The sequence below is a fragment of the Macaca nemestrina genome, chromosome 4 (genome assembly GCF_043159975.1).
Source record: "Macaca nemestrina isolate mMacNem1 chromosome 4, mMacNem.hap1, whole genome shotgun sequence".
NCBI lineage: Eukaryota > Metazoa > Chordata > Mammalia > Primates > Cercopithecidae > Macaca > Macaca nemestrina.
The window spans coordinates 57,498,262-57,513,999 of record NC_092128.1 but is presented as its reverse complement, the minus strand read 5'-3'; the positions used below and the strand labels follow the sequence as shown (position 1 = coordinate 57,513,999).

The window sequence follows — 15,738 nt, the reverse complement described above, 5'->3', positions numbered from 1 at the left end:
TTTCAAGGCAATATAAGGCAGTGTTTTTTCAACCTCCTTCACTTCTTGGCATACTTGTAAATTGATGGCATTCATATAACACACTAAGATAAAATGAATGAGGCTGATGGGGGCAAGAGGCAGTCCCCCAGGAGGCTCTACCCCTGGTCCCCACCAACCTCACCCAACCATCCCCAGCTGTCTTGGCACACCTGTAACATTTAAGGCACGCCCCTTTCAGTGGCATCATGGTTACAAAGCTCTGCCTTACAGTAAATCCTCCAAATAGCAACCAATTAGCCATTCATTTTAGGTTCTATTGGGGTTTGGTTGTGGCAGTGATTTTTCTTCAAACCTCCAATCATTTGTTCATTGATTGCCTTAAAAATACCGGTAATAGATGCAACTGGTGCTTATCCTAGTGCCTTTGCCTTCTCTATGTCATTATAAACTTTGACTCATCAATGTTCCATCCCCAAAAGTCATTGCTAGAGCTACTGAAATACCCACACTGTTGAACATAGGAATTAGAAAGTGACTCCCATTCATTTCTCTATTTCTCACTGGTTTGCACAAACAAGTTCCCTTTCAGAGTTCTTAACCAGCTTCTCAACATGTAATGTTCTCTTATTCCTTAAATGAATCCCTGCTTTGGATTCCTTCAACAACACAAATGCTTTTACTCTGGACTTTGATCATGCTGAGAGTGGCTCACTCAGGAGGCACAATTGTGCCACCCACAATATTACTGTAAGTGCTTTCATAGCAGAAGAAATAGTGGGGTGGGAAACCTATATTAGATACAGGTTTTCCCCTCATGTATCTGGCTTCTAATATAACTAATCGAAGCCAAAGATAAACACATATCCTCAAAACCTCTGGGAAAGCCTACATATACAACAAAGATAAGATTGTATTCATCATCTATGCTGATATAATATGTTTTAAGTCAAGTAAGTCTTTTCACATTTATTATTGTGACTTAATTTCTGTTCCATGAGATAGCCAGGGGCTAAGAGGGGAGTGGAAGATCATTGCTAATGATGCAAAGTACATCAAGAAAGACTGCACTTTCTACATACAATCCAGTCTTCCTGTACCAAGTCCTTGACCATAACACTCCTGATACAAATATCTGCAGGATAAAGTTCAAACACACCTCTTGTCCATTCAAGACCCTGGGGCATCTGGACAAGGCTTCTTTTTTGCCAGCAGCTCTTCACAGCTTCCGTTCCGTCAAAGCTGGTTCAGTTATTTACCCTGTCCCAGAGGCCACATTTTACCTGTTGCCACTTGGTATGCTTCTCTTATGCAATAATATTTTGTATGAAGGTTTCTCCCAGGCACTGTGCTTGGAATCTTACACCGTATTTAATCTTCACAGCAACCCTAGGAGGTGGAGACTATTGCCCAAACAGTAAACATCGCCTATTGCTTACTGCTTCCTGACTTCCCTTCTTTTATTGTGTCTGTTATTGCTATTATAGTCATTTCACTTTTCATGTGTTTATATTTTGCTTTCCCCACAAAAGTTGTGAGTTGCTTAAGGGCAAGAAATGGTGGCATTTCTTTGGATCCTTCACAATTCCTGATAGGTTTTTTCCAAGGATTTTCATGCTCTTTATGTTGATGGGGTTGGATTGGCCTCTCATACAGTGATCCAGCGAAGTCCTCATCGAAAGGAAGACTGTGACTGGTGCTCTGCCCTAACTTACCCTGCACCCAAACCTAGCTGTTTCAACCCGCAAAGGTAGCAAGACATATTTTTGACAATGGGCGATGCAGTAGAGGATCACTTAGGGGAGGAATTACGTGAAAGCTGGTCCTTGCCCCGAGTGAGAGATTACACGCTAATAAAGCAGAACTGGAGCAATGTCCCAGAATACAGATTTCTCATCAGTTGTTCTCAGCCTGGGTGAATGATTCAGTAGTCAGCCTGGGGCCTGGTGAATGAAGACTCAGATAAGAGAGTCAGGGGCAGGGAAGCTGTCTTTTTGCCTCTGGCCAGCCCCTCTTGTCGTACACTTCTTGGTTGCAAAGCCCTTGTTTTCCGAAGGGCCAGGCAGTGGCCTCAATGTGCCCCCTGATTCACCTTTCCTGGCACCAACCCTTGGAATCGTCATCCATCTGTGTGAGCACCACCTCAGCAATAATTATATAGCCCTAAATAGGAGGGTTTGGATGGCATCCCAGACTCCTTAGAAAAAAGTATTACTTCAGATTATTTATTCATTTGCAATCCTCATTAACAAAGCAACCCATTTCAGTTCCAACTAAACAACTTCTGAATCGCATTACTCCTTTATAGGATTATACTCACTAAGGTCAGAATGAATAGAACCTATTTATTCAATTCCAGTTTTTCAATCCTGAACATGACTAGTTTTTCTCCCAAATTACAACCTGGCCGGCTGGTTCCTACTAGTAAGCAAACAAGTGCAAATATATATATATATATATATATATATATACACACACACACACACATATAATCAAACTCCAAGTCCTCTGATACCGGAACACTGAAGCATTTATTAAGTAAAATAGAAAAACAAATGCAAACATTTTACTCTCCTAGCCCTAACAAATTTGAAGATCATTAAATTGTAGAATAAGTCTGCAGAGAACACCGTCTTTCTTATTTATTCTCAAGAAGAGGAGCAACACAATCTATCAAAAAAACCTGTGTGTTCACAATGCATTTTCTAAAATTCTGGACTATTTTTCTTATTGTTGAATAGAGCTCATAAATCACGTTTCCCCCACTAGGGAATCATTTTTCAGGAGAGTTCTTATTATTGTGTTCAAAGACTCCAGACAGCAGCAGAAGGTGGATATCTTCTTACTTTTAGCTATTCAGTTGTCTTGAAAGCTCATAAATGGGTGATCAGTGGCCGTTTCCTCTGGGCTTATGTCCTGCAGCTCCTTCTTATTCACTAGATAGTACAGGGAGATAGCAACTGAGAAGAGACCCCAGGCATCATGTACAGGATGATCCTCTGCCAATGCAGGATGCCCATCACTCTCCCACATGAGGTTTAAGCAAATTCAGAGCCCGCAGGGCACTTTTGCAGAAGACAGTTTTTCTTTATACTGCATTCAGGGCCTCATGGTGCATTAAGTTCTCCGTGATTTTTTATTGTTCTTCTTTCTTCCCAACAATCAACTACATAAGAAAATATTTCAGAGAAGGGTCCTAATAAAGCTTGTTCCACATGTGGAACCATTTTAAGAGCAAGTTGTTAAGTGAACACAGTGCTGTTATTTATCACCCTTGTCCAGTTATGTTGAAAGGGTATTATAAGGGGATATTTTTCCCATTTGGCCTGGGATAAAATATTTCTATTTGATGCCCAGTTTCTATCAAGAACTCAGGGAGTGCTTCTACCAAAACTCTTTCCTACCACACCAAATCTTGGTAAAAGATCTTTTTATTTGTGCATTTGACCACCAGTAATTTTGCAATTGAAGCTGAATTTGTTCCCAACCAAACTATTCTGAGCACTTGCTTGGAATCATTTCTGCAGATTAATCAGACAGCCTTTTCTGGGTGATGAGTCAGATCACTAGGCATTCCCAAGGTTTTTACAGTGCCAGAGGAAATCAACTAAATAATGGAGTGTGCCATTTCCATTTTCATTTTTCAATCTGACCTCTCCCAGATCTTATTTCTCTAAGCCAGTCAAGGGTTTGCTCTACAAAGTTGGCCAGATGTTGGGTATCTGATGAACTCATCTGCTTTCAAGAGTGAAATGCCTAAAACCTTCTGTTAGAAGTCTGTTCATCATAAAGATGTATACTTGCGGATTCATCATGAGAGGAGGGTCTTCCAGAAAGCAAGAAAGAGCACATATGAAAGGTTTAGTTCTTATAGTTTTCTGGCACAGAGCAGTTGAGATAATGTGAAGTAGAAGAAGAATATTTCAACTTAGAAATCTTCATTCAAATGTGTATTAGACTTGCTAGATGAACAGCAAGATTAAAAATAGCCACACTCTTGTAGACACTTGACAAAATTGAAATACAGTAAAACCTGGGTGCCAAATTAATCACTGGTATCAATGCTTCCTGGTGCCAAGTCACTTTCATCTCTAATTGATGTGTATGATCACAAGCTTTAAAGCAGACCTCCAGGTACCTACATTCATATCCTAGCTGAATTTATACACAGTTATATTTGTCCCTCTTAAGGGATGAAGGCAAGCTGTTACCCAAATATGCTTTCCAGATATAAGACAAATACATTAGGCATTCCCTACCACCACTGCTAATGCCTTCCTTAAGGTTCTAGGTTAGCACTGTGCAGCAGAACTTTCTACAATATGGAAATGTTTTATCCTGCACTATACAACACTATGGCCATTAGCCACATGGGGCTGTGGAGCATTTGAAATAAGACTGACATGTCCTGGAATTTAAGTTTTAATTATCTTTGATTTCAAATAATTAAATGGCCACATGATGCTTGTAGCTACTATGTTGGACTGCACAACTCTGGAGCATTGTGGGGGCCTTTAAATTACCTCCCTGCCTCCAGCCTAATTCCCACTCTCCCTATGCTTCAGTCTACCCTTCATAATACCTACTATCCCCAGACTCATTCTAAAACGAGTCTGATGATCTCACTTAGCTGTCATAATCCATTAGTGGCTTCTCAATTGGCTATTATATAAATTCCAAGCCCCTAGCATAGACATTAAGACCTTTCATGACCTGGCTTTCCTTCTTTATTCCAGGGCTCAGTGATGTCTGTGCTCACTGCACTCCCACCCCTCACAACACAGACACTGCTAATCCACAGATCTCTGTCTTTGCAAGTCACACCCCTGTGACTATGCTGTCTGCTTCCCCCAACCTTGACCACCTGGCAAAGTCCTGTTTGTGTGTTATGACTCAGATTAGACAGCATTTCTTCTCTGAAGACTTCCAACCCTTACACTTTCCCCTGCTCACCTCCTGTCTCCTAGTTATTCTACATCAGTTCTTTTTTACTTATCTCTATTTATTTCCATCCAAAATTTCTTATCTCCTTCTGCTTTTTCACTTTTCCCCATTTTAAAGGTTTAATTTCTGTATAGTAAAGTTTACCCTTTTAGTCTATACTCTGAGTTTTGACAGACGTGTTTAGTTGTAACTACTGCTATAATGAATCAGCTGTTCACCCACTCCCAGCCGTGGCAAGCACTGATTTGTTTTGTTCTATAGTTTTGCCTCTCCTATATAAATGGAATGATACAGTATGTAGCCTTTTGAGTCTGGCTTCCTCCACTAAGCATAACGCATTTTAGATTCATCCATGTGGTTTCATGTGTCACTATTTGGTTCATTTTCAATTGCTAACTAATATTCCATTGTATGGATGCACCATAGTTTGTTTATCCATTCCCTAGTTAAGGGGCATTTTGGTAGTTTCCTGTTTCTGGTGATTACAAATAAAGCTTCTATAAATCTTTTCATATAGGTCTTTTTTTGTGTGGAAATTGGTTTTATTTCACTTGGTAAGTGTCTAAGTGGAGGATTGCTGATTCACATGGTACCAATTTCCAAAGTGGCTGTACCATTTTATATTCCATGTATGAAGGCTCCAGGTGCTTCCAATCCTTGTGAGTACTTGTTATTTTTAGGTTTTATGGTTTTTTTAATTTTAGCCAGTCCAATAGGCGCTTAGTAGTATATCATTTTGGGGGTTGGGGGTTTTTGTTGATAGAGATGAGGGTCTTCCTATGTTGCCGAGGCTGGTTTTGAATTCCTGGGCTCAAGAAATCCTCCTGCCTCAGCCTCCCAAATCATTTGGTTTTAGTTTGCATTTTTCTCTAAAGACTAATGATGTTGAAGACCTTTGATGTGCTTTTTTCCATCTATGTATCTTTGCCAAGGAGTTTTTCTTTCACTTTTAGTCTCTTCCCCCTCCAGTATAATTGGCATTTCATTATGGACAACAAAACACATTTTGAGCCTCTTCAATCCTTTTTTATTTATCATTCATTTCTTATGTTAGCATAATAAAAGTCATTTTATGATAGTCTCAAATAAAATTATGGAAATGTATATTTGCTTAGTAAAACTGAAAACATATATAGTTATAATACTTTAAAATATAAGTCATGAGAGAAAGTACATATAAGCAGAAATCCAAATGAAGTCAAAATGTGCAATACTTGGGTAAGAAAGAATGGTAAGAGAGACCACATGTGGTGATGGTCTCACTTTTCAAGTCAGGGAACTGACATAATTTATTTGACCATTCAGAGGTCACACTGCAAGTTGTTTTCAAAGTTAATATATGATCAAGATCTTCTAGCTCCTGAACACTTTGCTTGAGGGTCTGTTCATATTTAGTTTTATCCAGTCATGCAAAATTGCATTCTTTCAGGTTAAAACATACTATATACCCTGTTAGTGGAACTTTGGCTTGTGTGTGTAACTGGAGGGCCAATAAATATTCATGTAATCTTCTGGATAACATATTGAAAAGGACAGCTGGCTCAGGAGGGATCATTTGCCTGGGTTAGTATCTGTTTCCATTTATATTAAGAAAATATTGCAAGAAGTTATTATCTGCCGGAGGGCTTGGGGGAATTCAATGGAAGTCTGATATTACATCTGATCACTTTTGACATTTACCTATTGTAACAAGGAAACTGTGTGAAGACAGCCAAGTGACTTTTTACAAAACACAATTTCAGAAGCTATAAAAGGAAAAAGGAGATGGCAGAGATAAAATACACTGCATCTGTAAAAATGAGAAACATGAGTTGTCAGCAACACCTGCTTGTAACTATCAACCATTTCTATTGGGCCTGCTGAGAAATTACTCAAAGCCAAGTACATTGATGGGTGTGAAGTCTCATGTGCTTCAAAGCTAGTCAAGAGACACAGAGGAGAAAAAGAAAGTGTAGTTTTATTGAATATTTTTAACCCTAAACCTGGAGTTGATGAAATGTAATTTTATGACATGTTCTGAACACATGAAAAGAAATAAGTTGTCCTTTATATTTTTCTCTCTCAAGACTACAAGTGACAACAGGGCTTTTAAAGGTTGGGTACATAAAATGTTTAATTTTTTTTCCAAACAAATTGAAAATCTCTAACTGGGGCACCAAAATATTGATTGCAAAAGCTGATTAAAAATTACTAAAGATATTTCTAATTTCTAATTGATAGTAATAAATTATAACTACTTGGGCTCTCATTTCTTAGACCCCAAGTAGTAAGAGTGAATGAATGAGAAAAGGAATGGACAAGAGTGGTCAAGATATTTCAGAGACAAAAAAGTGACAACTCAGCAGGACAGAGAAAATCTAAAACAGATATGGATAACACAGACCCACTCATTTCTTTAGAAACTCAGGTAGGCCCAGAACTTAAAAAACTCAGGACAGAATAGAATACAACAATCATGAAATGTTTATGTTTAAAATAATAAAGCAAGCAAATATGAAAGAAATAAAGGAAAATAAAAGAAATAAAGATAATTCAGGGAACAAAAGAAAGCTTCAAAAACTTATTTATAGCCACAAAAAGATATGATATTTACTACAAACTGACTGTTTGTGTCTCCTGCTCCAAAACCTATATGTTGAATCCCTAATTCCCAATGTGATGGTGCTTGGAGATGGGCCTTTGGGAGATAGTTAGGTTTAGATGAGGTCATGAGGGTGGCGCCCCAGTGATGGGATTGGTACCCTCATAAGAGGATGAAAAGACCAGAGTTCTCTTGCTCCAACATATGAGGATACAGCAACGAGGTAGCCATCTTAGTCCATTTTGTGTTGTTATAGCAGAATACCACAGACTCGGTAATTTACAATGAACAGATACATATTGGCTCACAGTTACAGAGGCTGGAAAGTCTAATATAAGGTGCCAGCATCTGGCAAGGGCCTTCCTGCTGTGTCATCCCATGGCAAAAGGAGGAAGGGCCAAAAGAGAACAAGAGGGGGACAAATTTGCCCTTTTATAATGGTACTAATTCTACCATGAGGGCATAATCCTTATGATCTATCGGAGAAGCAGCAGACCAAGCCAGGATGCCAATATCTAATAAGAGTTGCAGAAAGAGATCAGAAAAACAGAATGGAAAATATCAAAGAAATAGTATAATAAAGGTTCACAAAACCAAACTAAAGGAAACAAGTCTCCATACTGACAAAGAACCATACTAAAATGCACCATTGCAATACTTCAAAACAAAAAAATTATAGGGAAAATCTTAACAATTTTCAAAAAGAAAAGGTAATATAAGTATATCACATACAAGGAGCAAAAATCCTAATGGGTTCAGGCCTCTCAATAGTAACACTGGATGCTAGAAGACAATAAAGCACTGCCTGTAAGTTTCTGAAGAAAAATTATTTTTTCATTCTAGGAATTTCATACAATCTAGAATACTAAGCCAGAATTCAATCAAAAGAAGGTAAAAACAAACACATTTTCAAATACTAAGAATTGAAAAATTGGTTTTATCCCTGCACAATTTCTTAGAAAGCTGCTGTAGGATATGCTTCAACAAAATAAAAGAGTGAATCAGCAGGAACAGAAAACCAAACACCGCATGTTCTCACTCATAAGTCCGATTTGAACAGTGAGAACACATGGACACAGGGAGGGGAACAACACACACCGGAGCCTGTAGAGGGGCAGGGGGCCAAGTAGAGGGAACCTAGATGATGGATCAATAGGTGCAGCAAACCACCATGGCACACGCATACCTATGTAACAAACCTTCACGTTCTGCACATGTATCTCAGAACTTAAAATAACAAAAACTAAACAAAAAGTGAATCAGAAAAGCTGACACAGAGTCCACCTTGGAGTGCAGCAACAATCCCCACGATGACACTGTCCAGCAGACTGGAGAGCAAACTACCTACATCTGGGAGAAGGTGTTCAGAGGAATAAATTAAATCGATGATTTTAACAGCTTTTGGGGAAGGAATTAAGGATGTGTAGGAAAAATGCACAATCAGAAACCTTGATTAGAAGTGGTGAAAGAAGGAAAGAAACCGTACAAGAAAATAAAGGAAATTATAAATGCTTCAGTGAACAAGATTTATGTGGTAAAACCACAAACAATGATAACTGGCTTAACTAAATTGTAATAAAACTACTTTGGGATAAGGAGAGGAGGTGGGATGCAGAGGAAGAGTGCTAAATCCTCTATCAGAATAGGAAGTAAATAGATATTGACTAACATTGATAAAATGAGAAATAGCTATATAGGAATATTATTAGAAATGTGAAGAAGAAACAGCTAGCTAGAAGATTTAAAATGTTTGTGTTTGGGTCACAGAACTAGAGAGGATGGGAGGGTTAGGGCAAGAGACTAGAATTTTTTATTATAACTATTTTGGTTATTTTTTTTAAGTTCACACATATATTACTTCAATTAAGTTGCTTTAATGCCTGACACTTCTCATAGAGCTCTCTGAGGAAAGAAATCTATAGACAGGGAAAATGTAAGGAAGACAATTAGCTTGCTATAAGTCTCTTAAATTGTCATCATATTGAGAGCAATTGGTAGTGAGTGGGAGGGCAAAAACATGGATAGCTACTAATTTAAAGACAGAAACAAAAGAGTCTGTGGAAAAAAAAAAAAAAAAAACCTATAGGGCTATAAGTGAAAGAAAAATGGTCCTAAGGTTAAGCAACACTGAACAAGATCATACAGCAATTTTGGAAATAAGCTGATGAAGCAACATCACAAAAATCTTGAGTTTCATAAAAATAAATCATTCAGATTAAGGAAAGGCCAAAGTAACGAGTACTTACTTACTTACTTAAGGTTGGGTTGGGAATGACAGGATTTTTTAAATGGGCAATTTAAACTGTACCTGTCTTAATAATCAGTACCAAGTTTTAAAAATAAATGCTTTTTCAGAAAATAAAAGTGACATCTTAAAAAATAATTAAGTTGCTTTAATTATAAGATACTTCCAATCACTACAAGATTATTTACTCTTCTCCTTTTACATTACGTGAATTTTGAAACTTTCATATAATTTTTATCATAATAGAACCATCTAGTATTTTCTAGTAACAATTTGACAAGGCTCTGTAATAAATTATAAATAAAAAGAACCCCATATTCAGGAACTAAATTGGTCATCATAAAATCGGACAACCAGCCCTTTGAAAGGTAGATTTGCATGTTTGGGACGGAAGTATAATACCACACCTCAACCTTGCAACTGTTTTGTAAAAAGAATAAAGCAACTGGCTTTTCTACCCTGCAGGGAAGAATTCCTTTATCATATTTTAACATCAATAACTCTTTTTTTTTTTTTTCTTTTTTTTGAGACAGAGTCTCGCTCTGTCGCCCAGGCTGGAGTGCAGTGGCCGGATCTCAGCTCACTGCAAGCTCCACCTCCCGGGTTCACGCCATTCTTCTGCCTCAGCCTCCTGAGTAGCTGGGACTACAGGCGCCCGCCACCACGCCCGGCTAGTTTTTTGTATTTTTTTTTAGTAGAGACGGGGTTTCACCGTGTTAGCCAGGATGGTCTCGATCTCCTGACCTCGTGATCCGCCCGTCTTGGCCTCCCAAAGTGCTGGGATTACAGGCTTGAGCCGCCGCGCCCGGGCAACATCAATAACTCTTTAAAGTTTTTTCCATTATTACTGAATCAACTTGCTGTTTGGTTGTTTGCAAGCCATGCTTGCCAAAAGCTACACAATTTTACTAACTAAAATTACTCTAGTTGAACAACAGAATTTCACCTTCTACCACTTGATTGGAAAGTCCTGAGTTGCTGGTTTTATTGGGCAATGGAAATATGTATCTTTTTCTAAGTCTTTGCGAAAAATGGAAAAATTGCCGAAATAGGGTTAATATTTATTTGGCTTAGTGGGACCAGATTTTCTATCATGACATTCAGACCCAAATAGGTCAAAAAAGATATCCTTGCTAGTTATTATACAAGTTGGCAAGGTGATTTTCAGGGACATACAGAGAAATGAGAAGTATTGCTACAGAAGAAAAAAGGTGTATCTACAAATGGAAATGTTTTTTCATTCTCTCTGTCCAGCTCCCAGACCCCACACACCTACAGATTTGAGGATCATGACTATTCTGAAGTTTCTTTGCTTCCTGCCACTCTAATGTCTAGACATTTTGTCAGACTGTGAGGAGAAAAATCATATCAAAAGAATACACGAACCCCTTGAAATACGGTGATCTATCTTAACATCTACTTAAAGAAGGTTACAGAAGAATAGTTGCTTTGTCAATGACACAATAATCAGTGACTTATAAGAATAATTTTCACAGTGGAGTAAGAGAATCAAGGTAACTTTTAGACCTCTTCAATAAATATATGAAGAATCAAAAGTAAGAGTATACTTAACAGAAATTGTTTGAACTGCCTTTTCTAGTGATGTACAGGGGAGTGGAAAATGCACCCATAGAGAAAAGGATTGTTTTGGCTCCTTTCCTACCACCCACCTTATTGGTGATTTTTCTTGGTAGCTATAACATATTCTTATTTACACCTTTCATCACAGACACCAAGAACAGTGGAGTGATGCAAGGAGGAAATATGTTATGGACATATCTACAAAAGACCAACTACAGAATTTGCAGGGTCTAGTGCAAAATGAAAATGTGAGGTCCTTGTTCAGAAAGTATTAAGAATATCAAGCTGGTGACAGGTGACTAAACCAAACACCAGGCCCTTTTGAGCATGGTGGCCTGTGTGACTGCCCAGGTCACGTGAAGCTAGCCATGTGACCCCTGGCCCATCAAATGTTTCCAAACAACAAACCCATTTTAACCCAGCCTCATGTTCTAGAATAGAACAGTCAAGTCATAGCTAATTACAATTCCTAATGTCATGAGATTTCTTTCAATTACCAATTTACTCTCAGTACTTAGCTATGCAAATTTTTAACAATTGGTATAAAATAAAAGCATAAACAGTAATATATGGCTGCTGAGTGTTTCTCTCCAGCCATTTAGTTAATAGTATCTATAGGATGCTTTCTGCCCTTAGCAACGTGAGTTCAATTGGGTTCCCAAATTGCCAGTGATGGGCCCTTCTTCCCATTCTCCTGTCTGACCATCTGCTTATTACCAACTGCAGGGTAGCTAAACTGTTCAACCACAAGAGAATGACTCATGGGTGCTGGGAGGCTGGGGGGTGGGGACGCGCTTTTTGAATATGCAGTCCTTAAAACACCAGCTGTTTGATTTTGGGTTTTGCAAATCAGTTGGCTATGAATTTCAGGGAAGACGTTTTCGTCTTTGGAAAGCTAAATTTCACAGCGTTCTAGAGGAAAACAAGTCATGCCGTCTGCTTTTTCTTAATTTTACCACAAAAAACTTTAAAATACAAAACACATGTTTTTTCCCACATCTCCACCCCATGATAACAAAGAAAACTCCTTTGAAGGACACTTTGTCATATTCCAGGACGGGACAATATCTATCTAAATGGGTTTGTCACAATAAAACATATGAAGTCAGAATTTTTAGGAAGAAGCGATGGAAAATAAGCAAGATTAATATTATGCTCTGGTTTCTAAAGGCAGAAAAACAGATAAGGAGTTTCCACCATGTATTAAAGAGATGGGAACACTTTGTGACAATCTCACATCATTCCTCTGTGCTTAGTCTCCATTCACAGCTCCATTCACAGGAGCTGGGCTAAAGGCATCATATCAGAGATCTCAAGGAAGCAATAATTATGAGGGCAGGAGGGACCCCAGCCCACAAAGCACCTCTCCTTGTCTCCCTGGAAACCTCCTTGGATTATATACCCATTTACCCTCATAAGTTTTTTTCTAAGAGAACTGCCACTTACCAAGGGGCACATATTCCCTCCTCCCCAGAATGACCTTCCTGTTCCTTACCATTCTATCAGTCTACACCTGGACTCAGGAATTCACTCCTCCTCTCTACTTTTGCTGCACGTTATATTTGCCATGTATTTGCCATTTGCATTTGGCTTTACATATTTTTATAAGTTTATCCCTGGTCTCCCCAACCAGACAATGAGTTTCTTGAGAGCAACTACCATGTGTTGCTTTATTATTGCCTTCCCCTCAGGGCCTAGCATAGTGTCTGTTATTAAGAAGATGCTATTCCGAAATGTGTTGATTGATGTAGTAATTGCCCCTTCTGCTCCAACCTACAAATTCAAACTAGACAGTAGGTAATTTTCACATATTATTGAAAGAAAAACAACTGGAATCATCCAACTTTTAAAAAATGTTTATTTTCACATCAGGTCACAGATTCTAAACCCAAACTAACTTCCTTTGCCTCTTTAAGCTAATGACATGTTGTTTAACCTTCACAAATTAATGGAAATGCGAGCTAATGAGAGTTTATGCTATCGATTGCCTTTGAAGTATTTATTTTTCTCATGCTCATTTCAGGAACTTCCCTCTTGTAAGTTTGGCATGATTGATGGAAAATCCACTTTCCCTGTTTAATACTTTCCTCCACATATAACTCCACTTTGTGGGATCTATTAGCAAGAAGATAATTAAATGTAAACACGAGTCACAGACTTTTCTTTCTCTGAAATTAAATACACATAAACAGCAAGAAAAATAATGAGGAAAAAGGAGAGAAGGGGGATCTCATAATCCCTTCCCTTAGGATTTCAGGAAGAATCTATCACCAAAGCAAGAAAAGTCCTCCAAGTAAACATCCTGTCTTCTTTACGGGGACTGACCCAAAGTAGAAACAACAGGAATTCATTGGCTGGATCAGCCCACTTTGACCAGTTACTGAAGGAGCCGGGGTAAACCATACAAGGTCCCAGAAGAGAACCCAACAGCAAAAAAAGGAGGATCACTGCTTTCAGTAGTGATGTGGCTACAGACCCCAAGAATCCAGCCCTTCCAAACTCACTTAGAGGACATCCAATCCAACTGATCATCTCTGAATATTCCTACCAAAACAAGTGTGGTACATTGAGCAGAGCCAGAAGAGTTCATTCATCTATGGGAAAATATAAAACATGTTGCAATATAAAGAGACAATATTGTTTTATCTATAAAGGAATAAAGACATAGAAAACTGGGTTTCTTTTTTCCATAATTTATATGATTTTCAATTAAAAGGAAATTTCTAACTAGTGACACATTGTCTCCTTTCTAAATGTCAGTATGTCCAAAGCCAAATGACATATTGCAACTTTTCCCAAATATCTGTGTATCCTAAGCACACTATGTCAAGAAGACTGATCCAAAGACTTGATTTATGTTACTGCCTGACAGATGATGTCTGCAAGGCATGCTGTCTAAATGGACTGTGCTCCGGCAGTTACCTTAGTCATCAATTCTCAGGGAATTAATGAGTACCATTCATCCCAATAATAGAAACCAAGGTCAGGGCCTCTTCCTTGCTCTGTAATTCCATTAGCATGGCACTGAAAGCATTTAGGTCATAGGCTCTGTAGACTTTATCACTGAGCAAATGGAACTGCATCTTGTTTTCAGAGAGAATCCTCTCTGAGCACACCCCTTGTCAGACATTTGTTGTACATCAACATTCAGTACACTTACATATGTAGGGAAAACTCTAGTAAAGGGAAAGTGAGGCTGCCGTTAGCTGCCAAGAGTTTCAAGTACTGTTTTTATTAAAGTAAATGCCAATAGAAAACATTTGTAATAAAACCACATCAGGTACTTTCAATTACTGAACATACATTTTTAAACTGTGTGCTCACTTACATTTTATGCAAGTCACTCAGTCATTTTAAGTGGCTACCATTGAATTTATTTCAGTTTTCATTCTTTTATTTTGATTTCTATTCTTTTATCTTAGTTTTTATTCTAACCACCCTAATAAAGTTAAAATGGCTTTGAAACTAAGTTATTACCATGAGCAAGTAAGTATGTTTACAGTGAAACTTTCATCTTGAAGTCTCAACCAGCAAGCTTTTCTAAACTAAGTCTCACCAGTCATTCCCTTGATCTTCATAATTCAAATTGCTTTCAACCTCCAACATATCAAAAAAGAAAGGAGTAACCCCAAGGTTTGAAGCCATAGGCAAGGATTTGAACTGTGGCTTTGACACTTGTTTTCTTAATAGTGAAATTAGCATGATTATTATACTTTTACAGCTACTTCACACTATTGCTATAAGGATTTAAAATAAGCAAGTTCCACAGTGCCTGGAAATTAACAAGTAATAGCTTATCATTGTTGAGCATACAAATTGTGTGTGTGTGTGTGTGTGTGTGTGTGTAAATCTATGTTTTAAAACATTTGGGGTTTTATGCCCAATAAATTTTAAATGATCTACAGTAATAGAGGAGAGCAGAGGCATAAATAAGTCAAAACAGAAAATCATCCAAATACCATTTGTGTTTTGAAGTATGTTTTTAAATTTCATTTCAAATGTCAGTATTTCTAAAACCCAAAGAAATTACTTCCCACAAAAGAATGACACCATGATGTGATGTCCTAACTAAACAGGATCTGAAGAGCTGTTCAATTTCCTCTCCTCTTCTCTCTCTTCTCTCTCCTCCTCTCACTTTGCCTGTCAAAAGACAGTTGCAACAAAGAACCTGCTTCAGGCAAAGTTCCTGACTTCCACTCACCCGTGAATCAGGACCACTTATGAAGTGTTTAGTTCCTGGCTTAGAGGCAGGCTGTACTCATCAAATAAAAGCACCAGATACTCGCAAAGCAAGTAATAGATTAGAGATCTGAGCCAGAAAAGTCAAGAGATGCAGGGTGGTGGCTACACTAACAGCAAAGGCTATGAAATCTGATAGACTAGGGTTCTAAGCCCTGTTTGGCATATG

General features: G+C 38.1%; 1 protein-coding gene across 19 annotated transcripts in view; it reads left to right on the top strand.

Moving 5' to 3' along the window:
• Positions 1-15,738, top strand: part of LOC105475378 (membrane associated guanylate kinase, WW and PDZ domain containing 2) — a 1,478,421-nt gene that overhangs the window by 1,341,883 nt on the left and 120,800 nt on the right. The window lies entirely within an intron of this gene.